General features: G+C 35.0%; 1 long non-coding RNA gene across 1 annotated transcript; it reads right to left on the reverse strand.

Annotated features, from left to right (window-relative positions):
- Positions 1-435: 435 nt before the first annotated feature.
- LOC104226231 (uncharacterized) lies at positions 436-1,669 on the reverse strand. The gene is made up of 3 exons (XR_011403366.1): positions 1,578-1,669; positions 1,319-1,452; positions 436-525 (listed from the first exon to the last, which is right to left on the reverse strand). It is a non-coding gene; the product is annotated as an uncharacterized lncRNA (long non-coding RNA).
- Positions 1,670-11,685: the final 10,016 nt, after the last annotated feature.

Here is an 11,685-nt window from a genome sequence, read left to right on the forward strand (position 1 = left end):
TCGTACAACAAATCTTACTTGGTCTTTCCTAAAGTTAAGGTCATTATTTCACAGCTGATCAGGTAGTTCAATAATGTTAAAAAGCTTAAACAATTCCATAAGTTCGTGCAGAAAATGCTAAAATGGCTACACATTAGAAAATTCACAAAAAAGGCAGCAATAAAAATTCAAATAAGCAAAGTAAGCAGTGGAAAGCAACATCTATATGGAATGTTTAATATTTTATTTTTTGGGTTTCTACCTTATTAGTTATCTTCAGATTAAGTTATCATGTCATCTTTTAGAATGTCTCCAAGTTTCAACTTCTTATCTTAAAAATATGCTTTCTCAAGAATGAGAAATAAGATGAGGAAAAATGACTATAGGAACACGAAAAAAAAGTACCTTGTACTGGACAAAAAGAGACCACATACCTAATACAGAAAACAACAGTGGCAACATCTGCATCGCATAGAACGGAAGGTCCCCAACTTCTTCAAAAAATCCAACAAGCTTCTTCTAGAGTCTGCCTTTCATCCAACTTTCCTGCAATTCACATTCTCTGTCAATATTCACCAAAAGCCAACTTTATTCTCTGGATAAAAGAACTCTACAACGATGTCTTCTCTAATGTTCTTATTAAACAGAAAGTGCATAAAGGATGGGGCAAAATAAGGGGCAAGGACAGGGAGAAACACAGGAAGAATGCAGATAAGGAGAGAAATCTGGTAGCGAATGCTGCATGTAATAGAGCACCATATTGCTACCTCCTAGGCATGTGGAGGACTATCCATATGCGCAATGTTTGTGCAGAAAAATAGATTAATCAATCGCTAATTTGACTGTGAGGCAATGTTACATCCTCACATAAAATGAAACACAAAACAGAAATCGACAGACAATACAAATAAATTCTTTGTATTAGGAGACACAATCTAAAAATGCCAAGATAATATATGTTGTTGCACGACTATCCGACATCAAAAGTATGAGATGGTATTGAAAATACATTCTACCATTTACGATATATAACGCATGGTCCTAAAGTGAATTTGAATGTTTAAAATCAAATGCTTATAACTGAATCTGATCTAAAAGAGATTAAAACCCAAAAGCATACACGTAGTACCTAATGCATCTCTACCCCTTATATGAAGAGCAATTTGAAGGAGTTTAAAAATATATACTTTGATGACCACATCATTAAGGAAAAGTAGTTCCAATTCTTTTTCTTGTAGCGCTAAAGCAGAAAACATACTTTGTTTATTTAATACAAAGAGAACAATAAACCTCAAAAGACAACATTAATAGAACCAAAAAGACCACATAATTTAATTACCGTGAAAAAAAGTATAGACTATACTGAATCTCAAAACTTGGAGCAGCTTCAACTTTAGTATATCTTTCAGCACGAACCTACTTTCACCTCGCAATATAGCGTTTGTGAGTATTGCTCAAAGGGGGAAATTCAATCTGAGAGTGAAATATATTATAAAATTGACGAAAAAAATATTCACATGTATGTAAAAAATCCAATGTAAACATCCATTTAGCAAAAAATGAATTGCAGAAAAACCCCACCAAAATAAAGAGCTTACACTTTGAAAGATGAACGCCATAGGAAGAAGCTAGAATTTGAGATTGAAGAAAGAAACATACAGATATAGGAATAGAGAAAGAGAAGGCAAAAGAGAGAAATAGATAAAATGTGTAAAATACTATCAATTTGAAATTAAATGACAAATAACAAACCCAGACACGATGGACGGAAAAACTGTAGAAGATTTAGAACCACAAAAAAAATAAAAGAGGGGTATGTGGCAATTCAATTTGGGGGCAAAAGCCACACAGTTTATACATAAAAATAAATGGCAAAGTAAAATAACATTTATGCTCGTGATCGACCAACAAGTCTTTTATGACATGTCAGTACTTGATGCTCAAAGGGTTCGTTCAGCAAGAAGTAGCAGATAAGTTTATCCCAAATTGGGAAACACAGAGTTGTATGTTGTTCCTCTGTACTTGTAAATAATGATTCTGGAAATTAGAACGTTAGCTTATAAACGTAAATATAAATAAAAAACAGAAATTAATTCGAGCCCACTGAATTCACAGTGTTTCCTTAAGGAATTTAATCCCCTCCTAGTACCCAAGGTTATAGATTATTTCCTCCCAGGATAGAACGAATTACACACTGGTGTAGCGGTACTTCAAACCCCAGTGTTTCAACGAACACAAAGTTCGGCAACAAATCACACTTATGGATGCTTTGTTTGTAGTTAAAAACAATGCAGAATAAGGAGGACAACTCAGAAGTCGAATGGAAATTCTGAGAGGAAGGAATGCAAAGTATAGCCAATGTTGAATTCTTACTGAAGAGAATATCAAATTGCAATTCGTTTTTCCAGTGTATACGCAGTGTATACAGAGTGTATATCCAGTATATGCAGAGTGTATATCCAGTGTATACAGAGTGTATATTAAGTGTATACAGAGTGTTTCAAGTGTTTTTTCCGATGTGTTCTTCTTTCTCTCCAACTTATGCTCTATTTATAGCAGTTATTTGAGAGAAATCCGCCCCTTCCATGGTGCAACAAGCACTAGATCATGGAGAAAGCACTTACATGGTGGTATATACACTTGCTTGGTGGGAGGAACACTTGCACCATTGTGGGAGGTGCACTAGGCTGCATTGTTGCTTAGTGTTGCAACACAATACACGGATTGGAAAACATCCGTTACAAACACGGATTATATCACGTTAATATTCACTATTAACAAATAAATTTGGTCCAAAAAATTAATCAATCGATCGATCATTTGACCAAATCCGAATCCAAATCCCATTTCCCATTCACTCTAATTTTAAGACTATTTCATCTTAAACAAAAACTCAACAATCCCCCACATGAATGGGGAATGGCTATATCATGGAAGTATGCATGAAAAACTTGTGTGATTTGCAAACAAGAATTAATTGCATCTGGATAAGTAGGTTTCCCTTTGAACTTTCCGTAGTGAACTTATGTCGGATATACTCGGTCAATCGGTAGATTTGATATCTTTGAACCGTCGAACTTTAGTGTATACCTAGACAACCATAAGTCACACAATCAATCCCTTAACCGTCTTTGGTTCTCATTGTTGTGTTCGTTTCAGCCATGAACACTGCCTGGTTTCATAAGTGCGTAGAGAATTGGCCTTGCAAAATTCTCCTTGAAGCGGCTAACACTTCACACATACATAGGTGATTCCTAAACGTGTCATCTCATAGATACACTATTTGATATACCCTGTATCAAATTTAGAAATCATTAAAAAGCCTTAATGCTTTATCCTTGGTACTGAACATTGTCTCATCACGAGAATGGACTAAAACAAATTTTGTTGACAATGTTGAACCGTCATTAATGACTTTGTTTGATCTCCTTGAACCTAGATCTTGGGATCTCCAGTCTTCTAGGTAGAGTTACCGCCACAATGACTTGTTCTCGGCCATAGTCCCATTCCCCTCGATGATTTCTCAACTACCTCTCTAGTTAGGCCTTTTGTAAGTGGATCTGACACATTATCACTTGACTTTACATAGTCAATCGTGATAATTCCTCTAGAGAGAAGTTGCCTAACGGTTTTATGTCTTCGTCGTATATGACGAGATTTACCGTTATACATAACGCTCCCAGCCCTTCCAATTGCCGCTTGGCTATCACAGTGTATGCATATTGGTGCCAACGGTTTGGGCCAAAATGGAATATCTTCCAAGAAATTCCGGAGCCATTCAGCTTCTTCACCGGCTTTATCTAAGGCTATGAACTCAGCCTCCATTGTAGAGCGGGCAATACATGTTTGTTTGGACGACTTCCAAGATACCGCTCCTCCACCAATAGTGAATACATATCCACTTGTGGACTTCGAATCAGTTGAACCGGTGATCCAATTTGCATCACAATATCCTTCAATCACCGCAGGATATTTACTGTAGTGCAAATCAAAGTTTTGGGTATGTTCTAAGTATCCCAAAACTCGTTTCATTGCCATCCAGTGAGATTGGCCTGGATTGCTCGTGTATCGACTTAGTTTACTTATAGCACAAGCTATATCTGGTCGTGTACAATTCATGATGTACATTAAGCATCCCAACACACGAGCATAATCCAATTGTGATATGCTTTGGCCTTTGTTCTTTGCTAGTGCAAGATTCACGTCAATTGGAGTCTTTGCAACTTTAAAGCCCAAGTGCTTGAATTTTTCAAGTACTGTCTTAATATAATGAGATTGTGACAATGCCAGGCCTTGAGGAGTCTTTTGGATCTTAATCCCCAGAATTAAATCTGCAATTCCCAAGTCCTTCATATCAAACTTGCTAGTTAGCATACGCTTAGTAGCATTTATGTTGGCAATGTTATTACTCATTATCAGCATATCATCCACATATAGGCAAACAATGACTATGTGATTTGGAACATTTTTAATGTACACACATTTATCACATTCATTTATCTTAAAACCATTTGACAACATTGTTTGGTCAAATTTCGCATGCCATTGTTTGGGTGCTTGTTTTAGTCCGTAAAGGGACTTAACAAGTCTACATACCTTATTTTCTTTACCTGGAACCACAAACCCTTCAGGTTGTTCCATGTAAATTTCTTCCTCCAACTCTCCATTTAAGAAGGCCGTTTTAACATCCATTTGATGAATTTCAAGACCATACACTGCAGCTAATGCTACTAACATCCGTATGGACGTAATCCTTGTAACTGGGGAGTATGTATCAAAGTAGTCAAGACCTTCTCGTTGTCTATACCCTTTGACAACAAGTCTTGCCTTGAATTTATCAATAGTGCCATCATCTTTCATTTTTCTCTTAAAAATCCATTTAGAACCCAAAGGTTTATTTCCAGGAGGAAGATCAACCAATTCCCATGTATGGTTGTTCAATATGGATTCTATTTCACTATTGACTGCCTCTTTCCAGAACAATGATTCCGAAGAAGACATAGCTTCTTTAAATGTTCGAGGCTCATTTTCCAATAAGAAAGTCACAAAATCTGGTCCAAACGAAGTAGACGTTCTTTGACGTTTACTACTGTAAGCACGTGATTTTTTGCCCTATATGAGAATTACTCCCAAAAATTCAAAAATAAAATGATTTTCTTTGGTGTGCAATTTTGTGATATTTTGAATAATTATTTGTAGTTGTCTGTGCGTGTTTATTTGCTAAATTAATAAAAAATACAAAAATATGTCGCATTTTGCATGTAGGATTTAATTCTATAATTGATAATAATTAAATTTGTTTTACAAAAATTAAAAATTACAAAAATAGGCATCGTTTGCATTTTTAGCATTTAATGTCCAAATATACAATTTTATGCTTAATTAATACTTAATTGTGCGTTAATTGTTATTGGGAATTAATTTGCGCTTTTATAACTTAATTTAGTTCTTAATAATAGTTTAAGTATTTTTATAATTTAGTTTTAGAAAAATAAAAGAAGAAAAGAGAGCGAAAATATAAAGAAAGTCGGAATTGGGCCTCTTCTTCGATTTCAAGCCATAGGCCCAAAAAATGGCCCAACCTTCCCTACGACCCAGTCCATTTCGAACTGGGTCGACCCAGTCCATAACCCAACACCCCTTTTATTTTACAAACAAAATAAAAAAAAATAAAAAATTAAGAAAACCCTAAAGCATCCGCCCCCCCCCCCCCCCGATTCTCCTTCTTCTTCCTCAAAACTCCAAAGCACAACCATGGCTTCCCTCTCCCATTCCCCTCCATCTTCACGTCTTCATCTTTTCCGTCGACGTCGTCCATGGTTTCTCCGTTGCTTCATCTTCTTCGTCCGAACGAACATCGACGTCTTATGTCCAAGTTGTTCACCCTCGCCATGGCCAGTCGCCATTGTTGCTCACGCAGCTGCTACTGCGCTGCCTTCTTCTCCGACTGCCCTTACCCTCGTCGTCAACCCCCATTTCTATCGATTACAGTCGACAATCAGGGACGACCCAAACAGCCCACCTACTGCTCACGCAGCTGCTACTGCTGCCATTGCCTTCGTCGACCATCGCTTCCGAGTTGCTGCTGCCTCGTCCAGTTTTTTCCCCTCCCCATTGCTGCGTCTTCAGTCGATGGATAGAACCAGTCGACAGAACCAGTCGACCACTTGCTCTCATGACTTCTGCTTCACTCCGTCTCCTTCACGTAAACAAGTGAATCCCAGCTGCTTTGTTCATGCATTTCTGCCGCGACAACTGTTGCTGCTGCATCGGCGCGGCTTCAGTTGGTTTCGTAGGTTCGTGTTCGTTGCCGTTTGGTCGAGCTTTGGCCGAGGTTCATCGAGTCAGTCCATACATATTTCATGTCGATCCGGTTAGTGGATTTTTGAGTTTTATATTGTCCGCATTTTTTTTTGATATTTTCGAATCTAAAATCGGCAAATGTTTGTTTTGTTTATCGTTTGACTTAATTTTTAGTTCATGTTCATATGTTGTTTGTTAGATAAATTTTTCAGATTTCAAAGGAAGGATTAATTAGTTATTTTTCATGTTTATTTCATGTTTGTTTTATTGTTAGAATAAATATTTGTTAGTTTGATGTTTGTTAGATTCAAATTGAAATTTAATTGATTATTTCTTCAATTTGTTTCATGTGTTAATGTATTTTTAGAAATTGTTAATATTGTTAAGTTCAAGTTTAAGTTCATAATAGTTTCTAACAACAATTTTGTTATTTGTCTAAAAAATTTTAGTTGTGTTGAAGGAAATATATTGATTTAATCGTTTGAATCCGTCATGCTTGTTGTTTAATATAGATTTAATTCATGTTCATACTTTGTTTGGATGATCTTGAATCCAAATTTTGTATAGTTTGATTTCTTGTTTACCATTTATGATTATTTCTTGAATTGTTCTCATAATTTTGTTTAAAGTTTAATATAAGAATTGTTTGTTGTAATGTTGTTAGAGTTGATTTTAAGTTCAATATGACTGAGTTTAGAAATCTTCATACTTTGTTTATTGTTGGTGTTGAATCCGAAAATAGGATTGTTTGTTGCTAAAATATTGTTCAATCAAATTTTAGTTGTTCTTGGTTGTTCAATTTGTGTTCATGTGATTTGTTGTTGAAATGTTGTTAAAATCATGTTCATGTGATATTGTTGTTATGATGTTCATCCGTGTTCATATTGTTGTTTGAACATTGTTAGAAATTGATCATATTGTCTATATTTTGGTTAAGTTTGATTAATTGATGTGTTATAGCTGATGGGTAGTTTGGTAAATTTGTAATACGTTCAGGGGTAGTTTGGTAATTTCAGTAAGGTCGGAAGGGGTAGTTTAGGAATTGTACATTTTGAAATTGTTTATTTGAAGCATGGGGGACAAAATGAAATGGGGTGGGTTGTGATATGATTATTTAATATAAAGGGGGGACAAGATTTAAATTAAAGGGGAATCTTGCATTATTTTAAATAAAGCATGGGGGACAAAATATAATGGGGTGGTGTGATATATTTATTTAATGTAATGGGGATGAGTGGGAAGATAATGGGTTTGGTAGAGAAAGGGATTGATTTTAATTGATTTATGGGATGAGATATATATAGGTGAAGTCTTGAACACAAGAGGGAAGGAGAGACAGAAAAAAAAGAGATTGAAAAAAAAAGCTGAACATTTATTCCGAAAAAAAACTTGAAACTCTCAAGAAAAGAAAAACATACAAAGAAAAAAAAATGAAAATTAGAAGAGAAAGTAGTACACACCTGAGAAATATTCTGGTATACAGGTGTAGAAATTAAGGGTTGAAGATTAACTAGCCTTTCAAAAATCTGAAAATTTCCTTTGGTTTCTGTCCATTATTTTCGGCATTCCTGGATTTTATTTTGAATTTTTCAAAGCTGTCACTGGGATTTTCGTTGACTGGTTATTGCTGGTTATTGTTGCTGTTGCTGTGTTACGTATTACGTTGCTGACTTTCTTCTTCTTATATTGACAATATCAGGTACACAACTGTAATTTTGGCATTTTGTAAGCTGAAATGAAGAATGGAGTGTTAAATTTTTAATTTAGTTTAATTTAATTTTTTGTATTGTATTTAGGTTATTCATGTATTATTATTCCGTAAATCACTGTCATCGGCATAACTAGGCATATTATAGCGACATATTAAATAACGTCTTTACCAGATTATTAGGAAATATATTTAAACCTGATTATTAATTAAAATTGTTTAAATAAAAAAAAATAGAAGAAATAACGTAAAAATGGCGTTATTGAATCAGTTTGGCAAAAATTAACTAAGTTCCTTATTCATAAGGTTTTTCGTCAACGATAAGTTAATCCGAATCATGTAGTCAATTTCAGTTATAACATGAATTAGTTTGCAAACAAGTATTAGGACATGATGAATTAAAACAAAGTTAGTTAATGTTAAATTGTTTAAATTTTTAGAAATATGATTTAGTACTCAAGTTTTTATTTTTATTTCTTTCAATTTTCAGTATTTGTAAATAATTAGTTTCAATAAGCTTAAGTCTTACTAATAATTTGAATTTTAATCCAACTATGGGATAATTAGTTTTTTTTATTTTTTTACTTTTCGATAATTCCATGTTGTATTTATGATTATAATTTTATTACTTTCTTGTTAATATCTGTTTTTCTCTTCTATTTAATATGTCATTTTCAAGAATGTAGATATTGATTTTATATTTATAAAAAAACTTAGTAATAATAAAAAGGTTGTCATTAAAGGATATTATTAAAGGATTTCGCTAAAAATAAATAGATGTAAATAATACAAATGTATAGGATTCTCCAATCTCATTTATTTATTTAATTATTTTTTAAAAAAAATTACTTAGAATTTGGGATGGATTGTTTAGTGAATTTCACTTCCTTCCCAAAAGATAATGACGCGTTAGACTCTTTAGGCGCGATTTAATTAATTTTACCTTCTTAAACTCGGATGCGCATTTCATGCGACCCAAATCTAAATCCTAAAACATCAAATAAAATATGTTTCGTATTGTGGGTGCATTTCATGTGACACAATCCAAAGATATGTTTTAAGCGATGTTCACATTCCTAAAAAATAATAATTATAATAATAAAGCGGTAAAAGATAAAATTTGCACATGGTTCATAATTGTATTAAAAATCAGATAAATAAGCCGAATATAACAGTTGAGCGACCGTGCTAGAACCACGGAACTCGGGAATGCCTAACACCTTCTCCCGGGTTAACAGAATTCCTTATCCGGATTTCTGGTACGCAGACTGTAATATAGAGTCATTCTTTTCCTCGATTCGGGATTAAAATTGGTGACTTGGGACACCCTAAATCTCCCAAGTGGCGACTCTGAAATAATTAAACCAATCCCGTTTCGACTGTCCTTTAATTGGAAAAACTCCCTACGCTCCTCGCGGTGCCGGAAAAAGGAGGTGTGACAGCTCTGGCGACTCTGCTGGGGAATTAACCCAGAACCAGTGGTTCAGGGTTAGAAATTCGAGCTCATATAAATTGTTATATTTGGTTTTATCTGATTTTTACATGTTTGAGCCTAATATGCTAAATGTTGCTTTTACCGCTTTGATATTACATGAACTGTGTATAAACTGTGCCGAAACCCATCTCCTCTCTGAGTCTTCTAAATCATGAAGAAGGGTGTACTTCGTACGACTTCTTTTCTGTATAGTGTAAAAACCCAATTTAGAACGAGGTTCGGACAAGTTGCTAAGCCGGTGAAGCTTCTGTATTCCCGGTACGCTACCCCCCCTCGGCTCGAGTTGTCTGCTCGGGTAAGCCAGGTCTAGAACAAACACCCAGGTTCTGAACCTAGTATAACAAAGCCACATGCCGGATCCCTAGTAGGAACGTTTGTTTGCATCACGTGCATCTGACTTTGGAGGCTCAACACAGGGGTTGGGTCTGTCTAGGACAGGTGCACCAAAAATGAAAATGACCATCCTGATGCATCTTATTTGTTTTATGTGCATTTATTTGCTCGGTCTTGCATGTTGACCGGCTTCTGAGTCTCGAGAGTGTAAAGAATAAAATAAAATAAAAATAGCAAGTGGAAAGTTAGATGATTAATTTAGAAAAATCAGTGTCCAAGTACTGTCGAAATGCTGCCGAATTTTTTTTTAAAAAAAACATATATATTTTTTTTGTTTGTTTGCTTAGAAAGCAGAAAGTGTGTAGGAATAAGTCTTTTATTTTAATTTGCTTTATTTTCAAAAAAAAAAAAAAGATAAAAAAAAAGGAAAATAGTTTTTTTTGCTATAAAAGAAAAAGGAAAAATTTGTTTGTTTTTAAAAATTAGTTAGTTTATAGCCTGAACTACGCGGGTCTGATTCTCACCGGATGTGAGATCAGAGGCAAACCTCTTTGGTTTCGGCTCACTGTATTCAAAAAAAAAATCCAAAAATATTTAACATTACTCACTTCTTTAGAAAGTTTTTCTTTTAGACCTCAAATTATTTTTTAAAAAAAAAAAATATATTTCCTTTTAATTTCAAAATCCCATTTATTTGTTTAAAAGATATTCAAAATAAAATTCAAAAATATTTTTTTCTGTAGTATTTCTTTCATAAATTCAGAATATTAGTTCAAAAATATTTCCTTTCTCCTTAAAAGTTTTTTTTTAAAAAAAAAAAAAAAAAAATTTAAAGTCCAAAAAATATTTCTTTAGAATATAGATAGTTTTTAAGTCAAATAAAAGTTTTTCCTTCTTTAATCACTATAATAAATGTGCAGGATGAGCACAAGTCAAAATGAATCATTCTCAGTGTGTAGCGAGGTCCCTTCGCAACTCCACATGTGGTGGAATGATATGGGAAAGGATAGTATAAAGATAGTGGAAAGAGTTTTGGGAGGTTTTGTCGATCTGTTGAATATCAAGCCAAGGACAGATATCATCGAGGCTCTAATACCGTTCTGGGACCCAACCCGCAACGTGTTTCGTTTTGCTGACTTTGAACTTTCACCTACACTAGAGGAAGTCGCCGGATATGCGGGGTTGAATGGGAAACTAAGAGGGCAGTATTTACTTTCACCAAGACCAGTATCTCCGCACGCGTTCTTGGATTTGCTAAGCATTAGTCGGAAGGTACAGAATGATGATTTGTCGAAGGGATGTTGTACTCTCCAATTCTTGTATCAACGGTACGGAATTCCTCAGGGTTTGGAAGAACCAAACCTCGGATTAATTCACACTGGGAACAGAATCAAGTGGGAAGCAAGACGTACTTTGGCATTTATCACAGCATTTCTGGGAGTTGTGGTCTGTCCCCGCAAAGATAAAAAAATAGAGATAGGCCTTGTAGGGATGGCCGATGTTGCAATCAAAAGAACCGACAGTACTGTGGTTCCTTTGAATTTTGTCCGAAATCTACCGAGCTTTAACTATATGCCGAGAAGGAGGCAAGTTCTTTCAGGGATGCAATCTGTTACTCCAGCTGTGGATGCAAGAACACCTCCATCACCGAGTGGGATACATGAACCACGGGTTGACTGAGAGAAACTGCATTAGCGGCTTTGAGAAACGAATGACAGGCGTCATATTTCCCGAAGGCGTCGAAGCATGGCTTGCACAATTGAGGTCAACAACAGCCGACCAAGTTGAATGGGCATTTGGGTGGTTGAATGATACTGAGGTAATATACATGGCGGCCGAGGAATGTCATGTTCTTTTGATGGGACTT

This window comes from Nicotiana sylvestris, chromosome 1 (assembly GCF_000393655.2).
Source record: "Nicotiana sylvestris chromosome 1, ASM39365v2, whole genome shotgun sequence".
Classification (NCBI taxonomy): domain Eukaryota; kingdom Viridiplantae; phylum Streptophyta; class Magnoliopsida; order Solanales; family Solanaceae; genus Nicotiana; species Nicotiana sylvestris.